General features: G+C 33.2%; 1 long non-coding RNA gene across 1 annotated transcript; it reads left to right on the forward strand.

The window, feature by feature from the left end:
- Positions 1-8,217: 8,217 nt before the first annotated feature.
- Positions 8,218-10,853, forward strand: LOC123988197. The gene is made up of 4 exons (XR_006829753.1): positions 8,218-8,250; positions 8,395-8,506; positions 8,695-8,748; positions 8,982-10,853. It is a non-coding gene; the product is annotated as an uncharacterized LOC123988197 (long non-coding RNA).
- The last annotated feature ends 13,629 nt before the right edge of the window (positions 10,854-24,482 follow it).

Genomic DNA, 24,482 nt, shown 5'->3' on the forward strand with positions numbered 1-24,482 from the left:
GATTTAAAATTTACTAAATTAAACAAATACTTTGAATTTTCCTGAAAAATCTACATCTCAATAATCTTAATAATCATTTTAAATTACTATAATTAATTTCAATTTAAAAAATTGCATTGAATATCGATGAAACCCTATGTGTTTGATCGAAATAAAAAAGAACACGTGTACTTCCGAACTAAGCAAAAAAGAACTTTACTGTTCCATCCAGCATTTAATTTGCAACGAAAATTCATTTCGGTCGATGACTCGACAAAAATCAGCTCCGCTAGGGGAAGCATAATCCGGAAGAAACGAGCATCCTCTAGCGGTGAATCACATCCGGTGAAGCGATAGACGGTCGAACAAGAACGACATTTCCATTTCTCCCAACAATGCCCCAGGATACAGCATTGTCAGTCGGTTGTAATATCTGTGCAGAAAGTCAATGTCAGTGGGACTTAACGATACGAATGTTTAGGAAAGAGACTAATGATCGGTCGTCGAAGGGAGTCAAATGATTTCCTTAAGGTGGCTAATGTATTGGAAAAGGAGACGCTTATCCACTTTCGATCGGGCACATTTATAATGGCCGTGTTAAAGACGAACATTCAGCAGTTATCTCCCTAAAGCTAACTGGGGTATAAAGAAAAAAATTCATTAATCATTCGAACATCGATGTTTTAAGACTTTATCTTCTTAAAGGAGGTATATAAATTTTTTAATGACTCCAGTATATGCATATTGTGTTTTAATAACATTTTAGACATACTGTACAGCAATTAACATAATCTCCATTTCAATTTAAGATACACGTTTAGTATTATACCGGACTTTGAACTTCATTAAAAGGAATATTTGTTAGGTGTTTGACCAAACAGTTAAGTTGAATTACTGCAGTTAAAGAGATTAAGTATTGTACGGTCATAGGGGGAAAGTATAACGTGCTATTGAATATGTATCACCTCCGTTGAATACTAATGTTCAAACACGAGGCGTCGTAATTTCAGTGGTAATAATTTCTTGTAATAAATTTTGCATTCATTCATTTGTCTTTTTCATTTAATTGATTCATTGTTTACTAGTCATTAAATATTTCAGAAGCAGAAACTATTTTTATACTATAACTGTCACGTTATTGTGAATTTTGGAAATTTAAAATTCTGAAATTTTGAAATTTTTTAGTTTTAGAATAATGAAAGTTTACATTTTTAGAAAAGGGCCAATTCAGATTCTTAGTGGTGCCAAGTCCACCCTGACCACTTATTTACACCATAACGACATACAAATTTCTATTGTCTATTTTATTAGAAAAAATGACATTTTTACTTTTAATAATATCAATCGTCTGATAGTATCAAGTTGTCTGATAAGTTTAATTGATACTAAACGGACAGACAGCTGGATTACAAGTTCTTACGGAGATTCGAAGTAAGTTGAAGGATTTGAAAGCCACAACCGTGAGTGGAGAACATTATCCTTATAAGACCATCTCCAAGAGAATTTTGAAGCGTTGTGGTGAACCTTACAGAGTCGTCCTGAATCAAAGGATCAATGATATCCTGCTGTTAGAATACTAATGCCCTTCCATCCTCCGTGAGTTCGCTATTATCGACAAGAGAGGATCTTTTTCTTTGAACAGTCTCTTTCCACAAAAAGCATATGGGTTTAATGTTTTAGGCAAAAAAGTAACAACATAAAAGCTCTGTGCTTTATTAAAAATTTACATCATCCTGCTAAAAGTTTCGGTAGAGTAATATTATTAAATTTTTCACTTTACTGGCAAATGTGAATTCCCATTACCTTCACTGTTAATTATAACTCACTCAATGGGTTTCATTCCATTTAGAAACAACTTCAACACCTTTTTGTATGATTTATAATTTTAAATATACGTATATCTTGTTACTGCAATGAAACAGGGCTTGAAATAATTCAAACCCTTTGTACAAGAAAAAAGTTGTTCCCCGGAAATTAATTTTGATATCAGAAAAATTTTAATTAAAAAATGTAATATTGTGGGCTTTGAAACAGTGTTACCTTTTCATTAACTGAACCGTTGATAGAGTAGCTTGATGAGACAGGAGTTGGTTTATCATTACTTGATTTTCTTGCATCTGCATACATAGTTAATGCCATTAATCACGTGGCTGTTGTATAATTTAGCTGAGCGACAGTTGGGTTTCGAGGGTTTTGGAGTCTGTATACGTCAACGCCAAAGTCTATGTTTATTACGTTTCTCATTATAGTGATAATCTTTAGGAATGAATTAGGACCTGAAATATCTTTTTGACATTTAGCTCTCAGATGGAGCCAAGCCTTTATTTATTAAATTCACAATTTAATTTAATATTAGCGATTTTTAAGCATGCTAATGTTTCTCTTCCACCATTTTATTTCGATTTTTTCCTCGAATTAAAAATTTAGAAGTTTAAAGAATTTTCCACCCCTTCAGCCCCATTCGCGGCAATATAATTAGAGTCTACTGTATCAAAATCCTTTATTTAGATATTTGAATGCCTAATTTTATTAAATGCTTCATTGCAATTTGTCTTGTAAGACTGGTTCACCATTGACCCATTCAAGAGTAAAATAGTTGATTTATGTAATAAATGTTTCAAAGCATCCAAAGTACATCCAATATTGCACCAGAGAATGACACCTACCACTGCCATTTAACACATTACGTCGTGTTCATTACACCACACTGTCATAAAAGCGCTATGTTATCGTATGTTAAATCTTGATGACACACCACCCCATAAAGCTGCGCGTAATGCAACAGGGTGTACGTAATGTCCCATAGAGACGCACATTTTCGCTGGTGGCGCGTATCAAACGTGCATGAGAATTTATCAGACCCTTTTCACTGGAAAATCGACTGAACGGAAGGGATTGGAAGGAAGAGGTTGGGCAATAACAATGCGAAGAAGCATAAAAAGGAAGCGAGGCTGGAACAGAGGGGTCTCGAAATACCCGGAAGCGTTTTCCTCGTCGAAGAATACCACCCGCCGGTGGTGGAACTTTTCTGCTTTGTCGAAAGATCGATGAACTCTGTCCTTAACTGTAACAAAGAGGAGAACGGAGGACACCCCCTGGATACTTGTGTTTGGGGCTGGAAAGCAACAAGCAGCTCTCTGAAGCGTAAACGAGAACAACATCGCGTGTAGGGATTGTTTTATGTTGATCTTTTGAATTGCAGGGTGAAAATATGAAAGCACCACTTTATAAAAATAACAAGATGTAAGCATTCCTTTACGAGGGAAATTTGACAGTTCAAAGATTAAGAAAAAAGTTTGAAATATTATAAAAAGTGATGCCTTTTTATTTTTTTCAATAAAATGGTAATATGGAGAAAATCCCCTTGAAAAATTAAGAGTGCTCGTGTTGTTGCGAATATTTCCATAAATCAATATATTATTATTCCTACAGATACCATCGACAATGTTTTTGCTGTATTTTTTTTAAATTTTTCTTTGGGTATTCATTTCCATGATACATTATTGTTTTTATTTGATATGGTGCACATTTGTTGTGTTATTATTCCTACAAATCCCATCGATAATGTTTTTGCTGTATTCCTTTCAATTCTTTTTTTTATGTTCATTTCCATAAAACGATATTTTTTCATATTGTATGTTTTGTTTGATACACTGCATATTTGTTATATAATTATTCCTACAAATACTATCGACAATGTTTTCGCTGTATTTTTTTCAATTCTTTTCGTGTTCAATTTATGTCCAGTTTTATATTTTTACGTACGAAACTTTATAACTCTCTAAGCAACTTTCCTTACTGCACGAGAGAAGATTTTCCGCCGGTTCTGAAACGATAACTCAAGAATTTCAAATGAATCTGGTATTAAACTTCTCGAAAGTTTCGAAAGCTCGTCCCTATCTGAACGATTTGTACTCGAGGGAACTTTTTAAAATACTACACAAAGATTTTCAGATCTCACTCCGATCTACTTTCCTTTTTGCATTTTAATTTTCCAACTGAAAGACTTGTTTCAGTCTAAATCTCCAATAATAATCAATAGAAATTTGCCTATAAATGATACCAATTATTCGAACGTTCTTTTCATCCTTTCAATTCTTCTCGCGTCCGTATCGTTTAATTATCGGGAGGCGAAAAAAATGAACTGGCTGGTAAGAGATAAACCCTTTGTTCACGGTTTTCATCGTTAAACTAGATCAAAGAGGAACAGGGTCATTTTGACATGCATCATAATGGAAACGGTTCAAGATTCGAGTCTTTTGTGCGGTATATGAGCTGCTCATTTTTCCGCAGAGATGAAGAAACGTGGATTGTAAAAAAGAGAGTAAAACGCTTAAGAGCTGAGCGTTGTATAGGAAAGGTTATGGTCACCGACTGGTATAATACCGCTTTTACCATGGCCTGGTATCATTCGGCGAAACGAGACCCACCTGCTTCATATCTGGCTTTTCTCGCTGCTAGCAGAACGTCCCTAACGTCCCACAAATTCACCAAGATTTCCCTTCCAAACCTGCAGCTTTCGTGGCTACGTTATGGTTACACGAATAATCCTCAGAATCGTCTTGGAGCTTTCCAAGTGTGAACGTGCCTTGTACGACGATATGGCCGAAAATACTTCGAATCCTCTTTAGTATTGTTAAATGGAGGACCATACGGATTAGGAGCTGAATGCTAACTGTGCAGTTTCTGCGGTTTTCAATTTTATTGAAGTGTGATGGAATAAAATTATATATTCTTTACTCTGTTAATACTGCACTTATTGATGTTTAAAGAGACACATTATAATTAATACAATGATGGTGGTCCAGTGGTAACTGCTATTGTTAGCAATGCTAATTAGCAATGCTAATTGCTATTGTAACACCTAATTCCATGTACAGAGGATGCTTAATATCAAACAATAATTATATAATACGGTATATTATAACAAGGATTATTAATTTGAATTTATATTTAGTTAGATGTATGTTGGTCTCCGGTGACATGTGTTAACAGAACTTTAACAATGGAAATTAATATATGCATTAAAACAGATTGAAATTCTGATTATTAATCTACAGATTAATTTTTATAGAAAATAAATGAGAACAATGTTTTTTTTATTTATACATATTCGAATAGCTCGAATCAATAGCTTTTTCATATTTTTGTTTTTCAAGTTCCATATACCCTCACATTTTTCTGTATTTATGTCACTGTGAAATAAACAATTTATGACACTGTCGCATACACTGCGATATGTTGTAATTTGATAAACATCCGCAGTGCGTTGATTACTAAGTATACGAGTGCTTTTCGAATTTCCAGACCGATCTTATTCGTGTCGAACAAACAAGTCAAGGTTTCTCCAATTCATTTCAGGGATAGTGCAGTTTCGGAGATATTCGACCACGAGTCGAGAGGACATGATTTATATCGTGTTCGTGACATGCTTGAAATATCGTATGGGTCATAAGTCACGCGACGAAATCGGCCTTGAAATTTACCCTACGAGACATATCCTTGTAATCAAAAAGATCAATCATGAAACAATCTAACAATCATATCGCTGTAATTGCGCTGTAATATTAGCTGTACTTCATATATCTTTTTCCAAATTTTTGCAATAATCCTCTATCTGACGCTCACCAAAAAATTAAGAATACTATTTCATTATCTAACTGTAATAAAATTAAATATTATATAATGTCACCATATTTTTTAAATTATAAATGTTGGCTCTCCAATCGAAGTCCTTATTTTAACAACAATCAAAGTGAATTTTGTGGTTGAAACAGAATACATGTTAAAGGAGAACGTGAGCAGCAGGGAGGAATGTCAACACTGAAGACAAAGCTTAAGAGAATGATAGGACTAGGTAAACACTGTTGAAATGTGTACAAAACATGACGCAGCTGTAAGTGACTTTTCCACTCTCGTCAGCAGCACATGTTTTTTTTACATAAAACAAATTCAGACACATGATTCGTTATAAAGGAAAGCAAACATCGTGAAACAAAAGAAATCAATCGTGGCATGAACGAACGTATTGCAAGTCCCATTAATCCGGTTGGTGTCGTTCGGCCGATATTAAAAGGCAATATTTATCTTGGACGCTCTTGGAAATTTATTACCTCGTAAATAACAACACCGTGAACGATAGCACCCTGTGAAATTCCTTCGATTCCGTATATTCATCGATTAGCGAATTATAATAATCTGTTGTACCTTCGTTCGTTCGCGTAATCGAAATTGGATTTCCTCGATTATTATTCGGAAAATGTGAAAATAAACCAGCCTCGCGTTGCGGTGTCGAGGTTATTTTCGACGAAATTTGTTTATCGTGCGTATAACAATTACCCTCGAACAAACAACATTAATGCACAGGCTTCGTTCAGAGCAAACCACATTCAACAGCGGCTTGTAATTGATATTGTAATGATATTGCAACAAATTTAGAGTGAAGTGATCGCAATTGACCTACGGACCATGAAGAGAATCCTAATTTCAATTCAATTTAGTATTTCATAAATTTTAAACAGTTCCCTTTATACTAAATTCTTTCATTCGAAGATTATACATTTAATTTTCGGTTAATACCTTTGTATACATTTTGTAAGTTTGAGTCACGATTGACCCAGTCTCTGCCGTTCAATGATTAAGCGAACGTATCAGATAGTATGGAGCAGGTATCGAATGTAAATAGAGGTCGGTTTACTTTTTCATTAACGTTTGTTAATCAAGCACAGGCTGTTTGAAATAGAATGGTGGAATATCAAATAAATTACCGTAGACTCTCGTTACATTGCCACTTGAGCGATTTAATATTCTCACTGATTTTCAAGCATGCCAGTACTACTAAACTGATACAACTTTATCTCTCTTTCCCCTTTCAGCCGAAAGTTTGGAAGTTTGACAAATTTTCTACCGCTACAACTCCGTTTGTGGCAATATAACGAGAGTCTTCTGCAATTTCCTTATAATGTAGATTTTCGCAGCATCAAGTTTAATTTTGTTTAAACCACATTTTCCTAACTTTTGATTCGAAAGATATCTCTGTCATAAATCTTGAATGCCCAGCAGTAAAGCTAATTGATACACAAACTTTATTCATTAATACACCTGTGTAAAATTCTGCAATTTTGTTGCAAATACTCTGTTCAACTATGTTTTGGATTGCTTCGTTTAGTCCAGTCAAATATTTTGCAGTGTTTGAATTCACGTTTCATAAGCTTTGAAAACATCATTTAAATGAATTTATGGGGAGAATGGAGATTTTCAATGTTATAATTACTTTTTCCTAGAATATTTCACAAATGACAATATGCAATATCGTGAAAAAAATGTCCTCTTCAAATCAGTCAATAGCAGAACGTGACGAGACTGTATAAAACTAGATGAGTGATTTTTTTTTTACCCTCGTGTCCACGTGGTAGATATTACTATTGAAGTTGAGAGGAAACGAGTATTTGTTATAAAATGATATTTCAGAACAATATGAAATAATTCCGTTCATTATTATATTATTTTTCTTATTTTTATTTTGCTCTGTTAGATGGAAAATATAAAATTAGCAAGCATTATTAGGATATGATACTGCTAAGATTGTCGCATATTTTGAACTTGTTTTTCATGGTAGTTAAAAAGTAATATTTCATGTTGATTTACACGAGGGAAGAAGTATCTCTTATCGCATCGGTAGAGGTCGATAAAATTTTAACGAAGCCGCCGCGCCGCTGTGTTTGCGAAAGCGTCAAGCGGAAGTTAAAGTTAATCATGTTACGAGCACTCTCGGAAGTTTGCTACCTTCAACCTATCAACGTCTTCGTGTTCGATCAAAACAAATACGAGTGATGGATCTAATTTTCTGGATATTTAGCAGGAATTTCTCATTAATTCGAATATTCCTCGAATAAATTACAATCGTTCTTTTCCATCGTTCATCACCATTTGTTACTTCTAATTAATTTTCATGCTGTACAAAAATCATGAACAAACGATTGTAAGCTTAAACTGTTTTTAAATACGACATCGTAGGATGAAACAGAAAATAAATATGAAAATATAATGTAGAATTTTTTATATAAGTATGCATTTACATAAACATTTAGAAGATATTAGTAACATACACCTATGTAGGTATGTTAAGAGAAATTTAAAGTGTACGACGACCGATCTAGTCTTACCCCCCACTCCTTACATATGAGTTCACGAGCTCGGCGTTAATGAATTGAGCCGAGGACAGTTTCTCATTCATTTCGGGGACGTCGAAGGAGAAGGATCTATTGACAGGTCTGCGTTAATCTTTTGGACATTAGCAATTACATATATTTGATCGCATTTCTTATTTTCATTTGCAAAACTGTTTTCATTAACTCTACTGTTATTAATATTTGCATTTAATTTTCATACATTTTTATTATTAATTTGTTATAGGTTACTTTTATTAGGATGCTGGTACTGGTACGATGCCATGCTGCGTGCCATCTTGGTTTCAGTTAACAATTCATTAACGGTAGATGGTGTACTAATTTGAACTGATTATTAGGTATTATTAATTATTCATTATTTATTATTACTAATTATTTTTTATTTATTATTATTAATTATTCATTATTTATTGAATCGTCGTTAATTGCGAACATGAAGTGCAGTTTCATATATAATTGGTTCAAAATATGTACTCTTTCTTTATTTTATTTTATTTTCTTTTTAATTACTCGTTATCGGTATTAGAGTCAGTGCACCACTGAAGAGGATATCTTGAGTGATGCTCCAAAGGGTAGAAATGTAAGTTTATTAAATTATCTTACAATTTCATCATTTGATAAATTTTTAAAATTGTTACAAAATTGCTAAATTTCGAATTTATGTACAATGTTATTGGAATTAATATTGAAGCTTTAATTTTTATTTTTTGGATTAATTTTCATTTAGAAGCTACTAATTTTGTGAAAATTTCCTAACATACTTCTTTCAAAAATAATAACCAGTAATAATAAATAACCAAAATATCGTTACAGTTTTCACAAAATTCATCGAGCTGACTCAATTTCCCGACATGGTTTCCTTGATGACGTCCCCAAGGAACCTTTCCGAGTAGCAGCCTCTTCTTCAAGGTCTCCAAGGTATTCAACCTGTTGTTTTTCTACGATCGGTGAGTCGCATGCTTTATAATTCCTCCGGTGCTCGATCATGTCGTAGGACGAAAGGTCCGAATCGGCACGAGTGACTGGTTGTATACGTAGTTTGGCGAGTATAGTGACCATGGGTATAATAATTATTATACTCATGAGTAGTAACTTACTGTGTTTTATTTCTTAGTTCAGGCGAGGTCTTCTTGTATCTCGCGTTTAATAATAAGTTATAAAAATTAATTTATCACAATTTTTCATTAAAACTTAGAATAGAAGTAAATTATTTTACTATTTAAATGACTGTTTTTCATCTTTGACTTTATCTTTGCAAATGATTGCAATTATACATGTTAATTAGGTTTGATGTTAACTTACATTAATTACTGATTTAATGATCTTTTTTATACTGCATACCTCTATGCAATTAGAGAATTTTGCATAACTGCAGATACATATCAGAACATAAATTCAGTTAGTATTAAAATGTTATTTATTCACTTGATCGTGAATATTGATATTTTATGTGCAAGAAGACAATTATTCGCGACGAGTAGATTTCCAAGTCAGAGTGAAACGCTTGAACACCTTTTATGTATTCTTGAATTACACTGACAAGGAGGTCGCTCGAGGATGTTTAATAATTTTCTAATTTTCAAAATAACTTCAATTTTTGCTTACTTTTTTAATTATGTAAAGTCTCTGCATTTCTTTAATTAATTAAAGTCTTTGCTTCTTTTAAATAAATTAAAGTCTTGTTTATCAGTTTAATGATACAAAATCGAGTCGTTTTCCTTGATTAAACACTTTTTTCTTATTTTTAAATAAATTAAATTCTTGTTTTAAATTTCAAAGTAGAGTCATTCTTCATTGAATCCACTAACCTGTTAGATATTTCTGTATTAATCATTCTATTTTTAGCTCAGGATTTTCAGGTTTAACCCCTTCCGTGTGCATTACTGAAGCCCATTCACGTGCTCAGGTGCTACTTGAATGGGTGGAGGTGAGGTGCACGATGACGTAGTTCATAAGAATCATAATTAATATGCGGCTGGCACTGTGTTGGTGTATCGTGCACGACGTATTTTCCACATAAGTGTATGTGTGTGTGTGTGTGGTTAGGATGTGAAATTGCGTCGGTTTAGAAACCTTTTCACTTAATTTTATAATTAGAATAATATCTTATTTAGATATTACTATTACTATTTCTATCACTATAACTAGCAGTATTACTATAACTATCTTTATTACTACTAAATAATTAATATTCTCAATATTTATAAATAAACTCAATTAAAATCATACGCAATGATCGCTAGCCTTGCCAGTCGATTACAGGAAAACGGTACGTACGCTTAGATTGTGATGTGGAATGAAACTCGAGTGACGGAGGCGTCCCGGGACGTTCTCCCTAGTATGGGACCTTGCACTCGGGTGGAGTGTATAAGAATCATGGAATGAATTTTTGTGAGAATGAGACTTTGCCATTTTTTAAATATAGGGTTAGGTAGGTAGGTAGTATACCTTCTGGTGTGTGTGATAGATTGTAAGTAGGTAGGGCCGGGGCAGGTTGTCACAGTCTCTTGGTCGGGTAGGCGCGATTTCGCGTGATCAGCCTGTACCTGGAATATATTTGAAGAATTGACGATACAATCGATACAAACGGAGTACGCCGTTCGCCTTCGATTATATCTGTACAATTTTTCAAATTTTTGGCGACTTCATAAGTCGTCATACGCGATCGCGATGGCACGAAACGCACAAGTTCTGCTCGAGCACGGCACGTGTGCACGAACAACGACTTATATAAAGTCCTTTTTCGTCCACGTGTCAATTAGAGTTTCGCGATTTTTCGTTTTTGTTGATTGCTTTTTTTTTGTTTTGCGAATTTGCAAGTCTCGAGCTTTAGATATAAGTTTCAGGTGGGTGGACCGCCCGAAGAAAGAAGAGGCTATATGCCGAAGCGCCCTGACAAACTGTCTTTCAAAAGGGGAACTACTAATGATTTTGCATCCTTTTGCAAAAAAGGATAGGAAATCATTATCGTTACTACTTTGTCACTGTGCTTGCTTGTAGTTGTAGTTTTGTAATTGCAGGAGAAGAGCCTTGGATTGGCTGTACCACTTTTTTCGATTAGTGTTGCGTCTTCCAAAATTCGGTAAATTTGAGTAGCGTTGCGTTACAGTTCGCGTTTTTTCTTTTTTCCTTTTTTTCAGCTTAACGTTGCGTATTATGGAGCAGCCTTCACGTGTACGCTTTTGTATTATATAATTCATGAAATTAGTGTTGCGAATGAATTCGCGATTGTTATTAAATATTTTACTTTTTTGCATTTATTATTTGGTGGAAGTATTTGTAGGTTTTCAGGAGATACTGTTTTTTTGGCAAATCGCGGTTTGAATTAGTGTTGCGAATATTGATCTCGGTTAGAGATAGTGTTGCGAATTTTAAGTAAACGCGTTTGTAGATATTTATTTAGTGTAGCGAATAATGGATACGCGATTGCTTTTTAATATTTTATATCAGTACCTTTTTTTGCAATTTGTAGATTTTTATTTAGTGTTGTGATATTAAATATACGCGTTTTCCATTTAGTGTTACGAACTTGAATATTTGTGATTTTTCATTTGATTTTCATTGAATTTTCGCGCTTTTGCATTAGTGTTGCGTCTTTTGGTTTCGCGTATTTTCAGCACTGGAAATTGTTCTGGACCACATCATAACCATGGATGACTGCACCAAATTGCTATGCAGCTATGCATCTTCAAAATTTTTAATTTACAAAAATTACTATTCTGTTGGTATTTAATACGGATAAAAGTTAAAATTTATCTGCTTGATTAACTTTCTTCTTGAAAAAAATAGAATTATAGTAAATGACATGGCAAAGAGATTTCGTAGCTTCTAAGCTTTGTTCTTGTTCGATTCAAGGGACTAATGAAGGGACTTTATCAAATTAGTTCCAAACCATTGTTCTCGGAGAGTATCGAAAATATAATTAACCGGATCGAGATAATACCACCTCTGAGCGTACAAAGTTTCCTTCCTTTTCTTGTTGCACTTTAATTGGCTGATAGCGATTAAATGCTTGCAACTTGTTTCAACCTTCCAAGCTCGTTAATTAATATTAAGGACCCTTTGTTAGATAAATATATTCTGCAGTGATGAGTGCAGATAATCGTATATGAAGGAAAAAATTTAAATTTTTAGAAAATTTTATTAAATTAAAAGTTTTTGTTTAAAATAAATTTTTATTAAATCATAATTTTTATAAAAATTTTCCTTAAATCTTTTGAAACTAAAGAAGTTAATAATAGACTGTTGAAAACAGATAATATATCAAGTTCGCCTTTGTCTTCTTCATGTATCATTTTCAATGTAACATCAAACAGTTTAAATTGAATGAAATCCTCAAACCTTTTACGGCCTTGCTTGTCCAAGTTAACTCCCTTTGAAACATCCTGCTTTAAGCCATGTCTGCTTATCCTGACAAGGATTCTCTGTTAGTCTCCGAACATCCTCCGATCCCTGAAGAAGCCAGCTACAACGCTAGTGAAACGTCGGGAAAATCCACATCGAGTCTTCCGAAATCCTTGAACCTGAGAGGACAAAAGGAGGATAATCTTCAATCGATATCCGAACATCAATATAAAATCTTATTGTAATCCCAACTATCCATATACACTCAGAAGAGTATAAAATGAACAGTGTAATATATTAAATAATTGCATCTCTCTGTTCGTGTTCAAAGAGCACATTTGCTTTTTTAGAAAAAAAAAAGAAGGAAAAATTGTTTTCACCTCTTTCAACCAAGAGAAAATAAAAGGAAACGGAGCAAGAGCGAAGACGAAGATGGTTGTTTTGCACCAAGTGAAATCCAATTTCGAAGTGGAATCGGATTTTCGCGAATCACTGAGGCAGGGTTTACGTGATTCCTGAGGCGAGTTGTACAGCCGTCTTTCACACAGAAAGAGATGCTGGCAATGGTTCACATCGAACAGGAAGGAACGAACGCGGTCGCTGAGAGAAGAGGATGTTGGAAAGCATCGGTGAAAGCTTTGATTAGGCGGATTCCTGTCTTATCCGTGAGATCAAGCGAGCGGATATGGAAATTGAAGTTCATGAAAAATACGTGATGTCGAAAGAAAGCAGTGATATTGGCCAATGGTGCTCCCCGAAGAGAAAAGCATCTTGTGGATTTTGGAATATCAGGCCAGAAGCTGGATCGCGATTTATAGGGTATGGAAAATTACATATGTAATTCTTTGAATAATTGAATAATTAGGGAAAGAAATGAGAAGGAAAAGTTTTGGTAGCTTTGATATTCTACAATTACAGGATATCAGAATTCAAAAATTTTCAAAATTCCAGAATTTCTAAATTTTAAATTCCCAAAAGTTGAAAATTTTTAAATTTCTAAATTTCTAAATCTCAGGTTTCCAAAATTTTAAATTCCCAAAATTCCAGAATCCTTAAATTTCTGAATTTCTAAAAGACCTGGCTCCAATCCAATGAATATTTTACCATCTGATAAATAAATTTTATTCTTTTTTATGTAATGGGAAAAATAGATAAAATACGAATTTATGGACTGATCTGATATTTGAATAGCGAATAAATCGTATAAATAAATAGTGATCGAAATGATATGAAATCAATGCACTATCTAACTCTTCGAATACCATGAATATTTATCGGTATTGATCCAATCACTATCCATAAGTGATCAATGGGAAATTGATGAAGTTCACTCGAAAACAGGGAAGAATCGTGGTGAGCAACGAAAGGGAACGTGAATGATAGATGACAAAGGGAAAGATCGAACGAATACGAGGGTAGTGTATCAGAACGGACGAGGGAAAAATTCGGAGATAAGTTTGTGGGAGCGTCGAGGAAACGCGATTGAACAACCACTTTGGAAAAGTTTTCGAGCTATCGAGGTTTCGATTGTGCGAGATTTCGCGAGGCTTGACGAGAATTTTGATTTTTTCCACCAGTATTCTTGTTCTCTTACTCAGCTTGAGAGAAGAGAAAATTGCTTTTTGGAAGTTTCTTTTCGAACGTTGATAAGGGTGAGCGAGAAATGTCTTGTTAATCTGAACTGTAGCTCTGGGATAGGGTTGAGTTTTATGATACTTCTGAAACGCGAGCAGTTTTTGCTTAGATGCCGAAAAAGAAATTGATTGAGTGGGAGTTAACCTTTTATATTTAATGTGCTTTTTCTTAACTGACTATGTTTGATAGTCGAAATAAATTTATTGATATAAAAGATCTTTTTTGTTTTACGTTATACTGGCCATTTCATTTATCTTTGATATTTTTGTTAATATAAAATATTTCGTAACACAAAATTGTTTGGTTCAAAATGATAAATATTGTAATTTATCATTTCATTTTCAAAGATTTTTTATTTTAGAGTTCTTTTTCTAATAAAGTTGATAAATTAATTTTTCCTTCAATTTGTATGTTGATTTTATCGAAGCAAAAAAAAAAAACTTTTATATTGCTTTTAATTATAATTCTTACAATTACTTGCAAACGTTGATAGAATCAATTAGCTTCGAAACAAAAACACTTTGGTTAAAATGTTTAGTGAATTTATAATTTCAATTGTGTTTTAAATTCCTGGAGACGTTTCGTTATTTGAAGTTTCCTAACCAATGCAATGAAAATTGCACAACAATAAAGTCGGAACTTCTGTTCTTGATTAAATCGTCAAACTTCATGAATACGTTTCAAAGTTTAGGAATTTCCGGTTGCACTGATTTAGCGATAAAATCGCATCCTGAAGATTCTTGAATAATTACTTTGAACGACGATTGAGGCTTAGAATTTCAAGGCAAGATTTCCGTTTGTTTGATGAATTTTTTATGAATACACACTAGGCTCTGGTATAGAGATTATAAATGTAAGAGATAGTATATAATGCACTAAGCTTCGATTGTGAATATATAATTGATTCCCAAATTAGACGGTTTTGATTAGTCGTGTTTCCAGTTTTTTCAATTTTCCATGTACCAATTTCCAGATTTTCTAATTTTTCTAATTTCCCAAGCTTCTATTTTTCCAATTTTTCCAATCTTACAACTTTTCAATTTTTTCAGTATTCCAATTTTCCATAATTATTTCACCAACGCTTTTCAATTCATTTCACAAAAATGATACACATAATAATCTGAAGTTCTCTGGAAAGAAGTATCTTTCTTTCATTGATAATATTCGTCCGTGATATGCGCTGAAATTAAGAAACAAACGAACCGAAATATCAGAAGTTTCGCCGAGAAATTAATCATCCCGAGAAAAATTGTTCGAATGTTCTTGAACACCAGTTTATAACTGCTGGTCCGATTGTTCCATTTTTCTCCGGTATAATTGTCGTACTTTCTTCTTCGAAAGAAAATTAATGTTAGTTCTTGAAGTTCCGTAGATATCAGAGTGCAGTGTCCAGTCGAATATATTTGATGAAATATCGAAAAAAAAACGGAAATTCTCTTGCTAGCTATATTTTGAATCTACGTGTTCTCTTATACTGTACAAGCTCCTTGAATAATGTAACAACTTCAGAAACATTTTGCTGAAATCTTTAAAGTATGTTGTAATATTCTCTGCGTAAATCGGACAGTTCCAGTTATTGACAAATGTCAACTCTTTCTTCAGTTAGCAGGAAATTAGCTGTCAATTCGAAACAAGGAAGTCTGAGAAAAATGATAGATTAAAAACGATTTTGTTTTTCTACTACAAAGAATTAATTATGTTTGTGGAAGACTATATTGAACTATAAAATTTCTCGATTTTTTTATAAAGGCTTCTTTCGATGTCTGTTACCATTCTACATGTTTATCTCGTTGAAAGTTTTTTCTGATATTTGGGAATAACGTTTCAAGTGAATTGGAATGGTTGTATTTTTTTTCCAGTTTTGCGTTTCTCTTGCGTATCAGTTGAAATATCACGTCAATCGCTTGTATGTTTTCAAAGGTTATCTATTTTTTCGTATTGATTATCGTAACAAAATATTATAAAAATATCGTCCATGCTTTTGGACACGACCAAAGATATTGTCAGTAAATAGATTTTATAAATTTTCGTAGAAATTTTTAAACACCTTCTTCTTCTTTAAATTTAAAAATTTCGAAATTGTTTTAATTGGTATTTCTTTTCATAGAAACTTCTAAACACCCTCCAAGTTTTACTTATTGTTAGATTTTTCACTTTGTTATTTTATTACATTTCCAAAACATTAATAGCACTTGAAATTCTTAAATTTTACTTGGCAATCAAGTTAATATCCTAGGAGCAATCTAATCGCACCACCGAAATGAGATTTCGTTGTTCATTAAACAGACAAAAACGAAACCCTTTAATCTTCGACCTGTTCTTCAGCAATCCCTCCATTACAACTAAACCGTTCCATCTTCTACCAACTGTTTATGCTTTCAGATTAAACGCACATCTCGTTTCCAGGGGTTGGAAAGTAACCAAAGAAAGAGAAGATTTCAATGGTTGTAAAGAAATCTCATTAAAAGCGTAATTATAATTTCGCCAACTATGTCGTTGCAATAATAAAGTGTTTCGCTCATGGTGGAAAACACAACGTTTCATCTTACGTTTCTCATCTATCATTTCTCTTCCTTGTTTTGTTTCATTCAGTATAGTAATTTTTCTCAGCTCTGTAAGAGCTTTTTTCTTCTACCAAATGACTCGTGCTTCTCCAAAGTGTTTCTCTTTTTTCACAATAAACGATATGTCGTGTATGCTATAGAGAATGATGTAGGAAATAAATAAATTGCAATCTGAGTAAATGTTGCACCGACACGAACGCTGCTTGCAAATTGAGAATTATGTTAATCCTTCGCTTTATCATTTTTTTTTTAGGATTTATGTTGAAATCGTATTATTTGAGAAATAGTGCTTTTAAATTATCATTTATCAAAATAGTGCTCCCAAATTATTATTTGGAAATAGTTCACTTTGGGTATTAATAGATTCAGATGAATAAAAAATTCATGTTTAATGGTTTTTCATTTCGTAAATTTTATTCTTTTATTTTTCGTTATTTTAAATTATAATTAGAGTCTCGTATTCGTGATTTCACTGTATCAATTTTTGCAATTATTTTTTATTATTATTTATTATTTAAAATTCAATTGTACTTTCCATGCTTGTCACGTTTAATTCGCGTTATTATAAGACGAGAGCTTAAATACCGTCCTGCCAGTTTGAAAGCTCTGATGGGTGAATACGGTAATTTAGCACACTTTGATGATCGTTTCGTCACTGTAATTGCGCTTTTTGGAAAGTAGGCACTATTTTCTAAAAGTGTTGCACTCTGACAATTAGAACACGTTTTCACGTGACAGTTAATTGCAACATTTTGCCGTAACAAGTAGAAGTAAAAAGCCTGTAAAATGTGTAAAAATTCGAGCTGAATTCCTTTCAATTAAGCTTCTCGCGTTGATTAAGAATCTTCCAATTATGAATTGGAGATGAAATTTATCATCGAAGTCAATTTGAAAGTCAACAGTGAACATTTTAATAAATCCATGATTGAATCGATCGGATGAATATGTGTGGGAAGAATTCCTGCTTTAAACATATAATAAAATTATTCCGCTATGTCCCTTAATTCACTTTTATTTCACCGAAGCATCGCTGGAATTTAATTAATATTTCAAACACGTACACGGGATTATACACAGCGACGTATTTTCTGTAGAAACTAAAAATACAACTGAGAGATGGATCGAACGGAGGGATTTTCCGTCGACAACGTGGAACCAAACGGCGTGTTATGCTTATCAAATTTCCGCAAGCACAAAACAAGATACCTATCTCGCCTGTCCTTTTGTTTTCCCGAAATTTTATCCCCCACATGGAAGGCTTTTTTATTCTACTTTGGAGAAACGTAATGGTAACCATTCCCACAGGGTCTCCGTCTCGTGTAATTTATGCGTTTCGAAAATTGAAGAGGATTTGTCGAATCCGTAGACAACGATAAATCTTCTCCAGATCGGAGCTTTCACTATTGATGGATGTGTGACGGATTCATCAGTGATTTTCAGTGATAGATAACAAAAGATAAAAGAAATTTTTCAGATTAAACAGGTTCTCCTTTCTTTCGTATCGAACTAATTGTAAGTACATTAACAAGAAATGCAATTCTCATTACAAGCTAATCAGATTTTGAAATGAAACGACGGAATTTAATTAAGCGTGAACAGGATCACAGTTCGGGTTCAATGGCATGGAATTGATTAGGATTTCATAGATTTCCGCGTGACACGCTCTGATAAAATGCTTTGCGATTACGCTATTTGCTGCGAATGAAGAGGATTTAGTTCGTTTGATGATCTATCAAATGTTTCATTCTATTTGAAATAATATCTTCAGCTCTAGTGTTTCGTGGCAATTAAACAATTGTAGATGTGTATTTATTATTGTATAATAAATTTAAATAAAAGACTTCGGATAAAATGTGGCTAAAAGAGTTGGAAATTTATGGAAACTGTTGACTATTCCTTCTATTTTTTTATTACACTGGTTGGCTAAAATAATAAATGAGACTTTGTTAATTTTCGGGGTTATTAATGGCTCTCCAGGAGACCTGCTACGTGGACTAACATGTAAACACACTGGGGAACACTAAACTTGTGATACCTTGCAAGCTCATATAACAAATTTACATACGGAATAAAGGGAACACCCCTTTAGGATACCTTAGAAAATATTTCCTCGTACAAATTATGTTTAATTGTTAACGCGGAGCAAAATATAAGGTGCTTGCTTTCCATCGTGAAAGCATTATATCTAAACGTATAATCAATGCCCAATATTTAGGAGCAGTGGTTTTAGAGAAACATTTTAGGATGATGTAGGGTTTCTGGTAATAAATGAAATAAATTATTCCATATATAGCCTATTTATGGATCACTTATAATAATCAGTCACAATAATTAAAAATTTATCAATCTTTATTAATAAAAGAAGAGATATCTATTTTTGTTAATTTTTCACACGTACATCAATCAATGACTTAAAGAATTTCCAGTTCCATCTGTTTGCACCAAAGCGAGCGGACCCTAGTTTCTCTCAAAAGAGAGGACGTCCCTTCACAATTAGCCTTATTCCCTGCTCGATGATCGATCATTGGCAACAGACATTTCCAACGATGCGAACTTTCCATTCGTTTCAGCCAATACGCGTGACGAATCGTGAAAAAGAAAAATATACTCTTTGATCTGGTCTCTTTTGCAACTATGCGTGGCTCGTTCGCCATTCCGTTAGCATCGCTTCGAACAAGCAGCATCATTGTTGCCAATAAAGGGAAAGCTGTCTCCAAATTTCTACTGTGCCACGAACATTACTCGAATGTTGAAAATTCCGATTGTATCCAGCTGAAAGTATTCGGGGTAGCTCGAAAGCGGTAGCATAGGATTCATTCGAGAGAAAGCCCTTTCTCGTCATCCTTACAGCTTCAAAGTGGTACACAAAACAATGCACATTGCCACCTAGAATTGAAAAGGAAATGGATTGGTTTTTGTACTTCCTTCTGGATCAGACTGCAAATCAAAAGAATTTTGATAGAATTTGTGTCACCTTGATGCTCATTCCACCTTTGGACACTTTAATTAGGATGAAGGTTAATGATTAGGAAAATAATAAATAGATTTATGATAGAATTTAATTGTTAAAAAGTTTCTGAATTAGTGGATTTTGTAAATTAGTAAAATTACTAGCAAGGGCTACAAAACTACCCTTTCGTCTGATAATGACAACGCTGTCTTTCTTCCACAATCTAACTAATAGCCTTTGAGTCTCTAAATGTTTAGTGTCTTTTTGTATATCGGGGCATAGGTAGTTGGAAAATTTATTATCCTATCGTGGAGGATATCAATGAAGGTCAGAGACAACATCAATCATCAGGATTCAGTTAATGCACCGAATATTAATCATTCATACCTTAGACCTCTGTCTATTTTTTTGTCTCACGCGAAGGTTGACTGGAACTTTAGGTTTTTGTTGACTGTTTAGCAATATAAAAGTGACTTTATAATTTCATAAAGTGTAGACTGTTGGCGGATGGTTTGTAATATTGTACGGTAATATGGTGTATTATATGAATTCTTAATAGACTCAGGCAAAGGATAAGTTCTCTAATGATAAAGCGAAGCTTCTATATTGAATTTCAAACTTGAAAGTTTAATAAAGGTTCATTGTCAGTATTATTATTCTTTATAAAAGAATGTTGCAAAATCTTTGGGGGTAAGTTCCATTATGGAGGGGTAAATACGAAAGCATTAATTCCTTTTCCTAGCGTGATCAAAGGCTTAGGGCAACAATTGCTTTAGGGCAAGACAGTATCTGGACTATGGTGACAAGAACATCGAAGGGATGTAGGGGATATTTGCATTATCTGTGCTCTATGCGTCAGTGTCGCTCGCATTAATCACTGATTTCATTACCAACACTAACTGCCTTTCAGGAAATTTGCATAAACTTATTAATGATGGTTATACACGGTGCTTGTTTAACCCCTGTTTGATTAATATATTGACACTTTGTGCACTATGTAGCTCCTGAAAATTCAAATTTCTTTTTATATATAACCAGGGATTATTAATGAAATTATAGTTGAATGTTTCATTTGACGTTTAATTTTACGTTGCAAAATTATGAATTTGTTCACTTATCCATCAAAGCGTTTATAATTATCAAATTTAAGGGGATTGCTTGCTTTCGTAATCCTCTTGATTATTAATGCTATCAGTGATATAGAAATTCCTTGTTTAAAAAGTTTATAATTCTCTTTGATCATATTTTCAATGGAACTCGCTGCAATTCCCAAGGGATGTAAAACATTTGGAAAAAGAAGAAAATCAGCTTTGTCACTTTTAATAAAAATTTTTCAATAATAATATTATCGTTGAAGTTTCAGTAGAATGAAAAATTTTCATTTCTCCCTTCATAACTTCGAGCTTTTCAATAAGCCCTTATCCAAACATTTATTGCATCAATTTACAAATTACAATTTCTCACTTTTCCCAATTTATTGACGTTAACGGATTGTTTCAAACTTTATCCACGTAATAATCAGACTTTCTACGTTTTCTGTTATTCCTCTTTCTCGCGATGAATTATTAAGCTTATTCTGCTGACATAATTTATTCATCTACCAAATGAACGGGGGAAAACACAGCCCCATTAATTTATAAATGTACTACTTTTGACGGATCATGCCGGTAATTAATCATTGTTAATTAATTCTGATACCTCTTTCGCCGCTTTCGTTGTTCAAGCTTTAGCTTAACAGTTGTGCAGATGTTGTTATTCATCGTACGTAATGCACTAGGAGGATTAATGCGCTCGCTACATTCCTTTCATTTCCGATTGAAAGCAAGAGGGAGCTGTAGATTGTATCTCTTTTATTTTCTCTGAGTTACTCTCCGTAATTGTGATTTTGTGAAACAAAAGGGAAACAGAAAATATGGATAGTTTTTAAGCAAGTATTGGAGAGGGTCTTAAATTTAATTGCCGACCTAATTGTCTTTTGTAATTGTTCTTTATTTTCATTTTTATTTTTATGCTTTTAATTACGCGTTAATTGCAGTATTGCAATTGGTAATTTTTAGACGTATTTGAAAATTCGAAAATATCAGATCGAGTCGAATCGAAATTATTCGGATATATTCGAGGTATTTGAAATTTTCAGACTGTCGCAAACCTCTAATAATTTTTTTATATTCGTAAGCACGTTCATAATCTTCAAATAATTTTATAAATAATTTTTTTTTAAATATCAAATTTCAAGAGCCACAGATGCCACGGAAATATGCAACTATCAAAGTCTTAGGGATATTGTAAATAATCAGGCATAATTAATTCCAAACAGAAAGGTAGGAACGCGATAACACAAATTATTATCTGGAGGCTGTTTAAATACAGGTATATGCGTACGTTAAGTACACATAAATCTGGAATTCTGCTCGGAGCATTAGATTCTCATAAACTCAGACAGCGAGTTCCAGCCGGTGCGCTAACGAAAATCGCGAACTTTGTATAAAGCTTCATCTCCATAGAATTTCTAGATTCAAAGTCAACAGAAGTTTGTTACTTTGTGTAGATTTTCATTTACATCAGTAAAGAACTGCTTATTTCTGTGCTTGGGCTTCGGATAAATTATGCAAATTGCCTGTCTACCGAGGGATGTTTCTTTATCCACCCTTAAAAATACCATTAATCTTACTTACTTTATTTAATGCTGACTTCTCAAAGGGCAAAGATACCTTCGTCCATTTGAAATGTCACGTTTGAAGTAATAGTATTCAAATGTTTATCATATTATTTTCAATTTTAATTAAATAAAAGCCACGTTTCAGTATTTCTATCGCAATTTTTGCGAAGGAAATACAGGTTGAAATATGGGCTGAATATTTTGAAGAAGTGAACGAAGCGGAAAAATGTTTGTTTGTCTCTTTAAGATGCAAACAACGCTGGCTACAAGGAATGCCAATCTTGGCAACGGTTTACGAAAACAGATCGAACGGTGAACTTTATCAAATTCTCGAAGGATGAATGGCTGGCACTTTGGTCCAGAGATTGGGCGATAAATTTCGCGGAAATCGGAGGGAAAAATGCTTAGCAGCGCAAATTTATTGGGGGAGAATGTTTCTGGTCGCGTAACTGACCGAGCTGTAAATTTCAATCGGAAGCGGAAGTTTCGTTGAACGTAAAACTAAGCAGCTTTTGACACCGTCGAACAGCGTAGACGAGAAACGTTAATGCCTTTGGATGAAAGTTTGTGGATGGATTTTATGAAACATCAAAAGTTTGCATCGTCAGAAAACGTGGAACGTTGTTACGAAAATGTTCAATACAATATGGATCTGGTAATTGAAAGTTGTTGCTTAAATGCACTTGTTTTAAGAGAGAAAGTTTGCTTGGAAAATTTATGGTATAATAATGAAAAGGCTTTATGAATTTTCTATTTTATGAAAATTGTTTATGGTTTCATTAGGAATAGAATAAGTAATAGATATTTGATATTTTAATAATTAGACAGGATGGATTAATAATTATTATCATATTAATTAAAAATTTGTGTTATTGATTTTTAATAATTGTATATCTAGAATGTTTTTACTAGCAAAAAATTTATTATAATCACATAGTAGATTTTTCACTTTATAGTGTGCTTGTCATTTAAAGAATTTTTTTTTCAATAATTAATGTGGTAATAATTAGCGACCCACCTTGTATAATAATGTAACATTTAATTCTTTTTTTGATTATTATATTTTCTTATAATTTAAAAAGCTAGAATATTTAATAAAATAAAAATTTAATATAAAAGTTTGCTATTGGGTAATTTTGACTCAATATCCACTGTGCATAAATTACCCAATTATGTAAAAAGTTTTTGTCTTTATACGTAATTGAAATTTATTAAGGGAGAAAGTAACGAAACAATCTGTTTCATCAAGAAAATCGAGGCTATATATCGAGAAGCCATTGAGATGGTGAGGAAAGGGAAAATCTCCCTCGACATGAGAATGCATCTCGTGTTAATGGTATCGTTCAATCTCCTGCTTCTTAATTCTCTGCTGCTTGCTCAGCTGCAGATTTCCCGTTGTTGTTTGCAGCTGTTGCAGGCTACTCTTTTTCCAGCAAGAAGCAATCTCCCCGTTTTTCCATTGTCAGCAAACCAAGTGGTTGGAAAAACGAAGGAAAGAAGATTTTAAAGGATTTTCTTATGGCTTCACGAATGTAAAGTACGAAATCCAATAGACAAGATGAATGTACAAAGACAAAAGTTTTAATTCTTTAAAATATCTATTTCTTCTTTTTTTGTTATTAGTAGATTGTGAGTGTTTATTGTATTCGATATTTTATATCTTTTAATATAATGATACTTTTCAGTACATTTCTAAACATTTTGGGATATTAGAATATTGATATTTTAGAGCCTTAAAGACTTAGAATTTTAAAATCTTAAAATTATCCTCGCCCACACTAGCCTCTATCTAGATACGCCGATGTTTCTAGAAATCTTTGCATAATACACCACATTTTTTCTTATATCGACCAGTTTGCTTGATATTATTGAAGAAAAATCCGCTAAACTTTGATATGGCTTATCTATTGATACAGTCTGCTGAGACAGTTATAAAGTTATTTATGTCAGTCACGCATATTCCATCAATACATTCTTTTTGCATAGAGGAGATAATTTGTTATACTTATGCAGACAATTTTGAAGAGTTAATTCGAGAATTCTATGGCGATGACAGAAGATTTTGTGTGATAGAAAAGATATTTCAAAAATGATAGACAGTGTTAAATTGCTGCCTTTTTATGAAGTTCTAAATGTTACAAATATCTCTATTTTTCAGGAGA

Source organism: Osmia bicornis, chromosome 10 (genome assembly GCF_907164935.1).
Source record: "Osmia bicornis bicornis chromosome 10, iOsmBic2.1, whole genome shotgun sequence".
In the NCBI taxonomy this organism is placed as follows: Eukaryota; Metazoa; Arthropoda; class Insecta; order Hymenoptera; family Megachilidae; genus Osmia; species Osmia bicornis.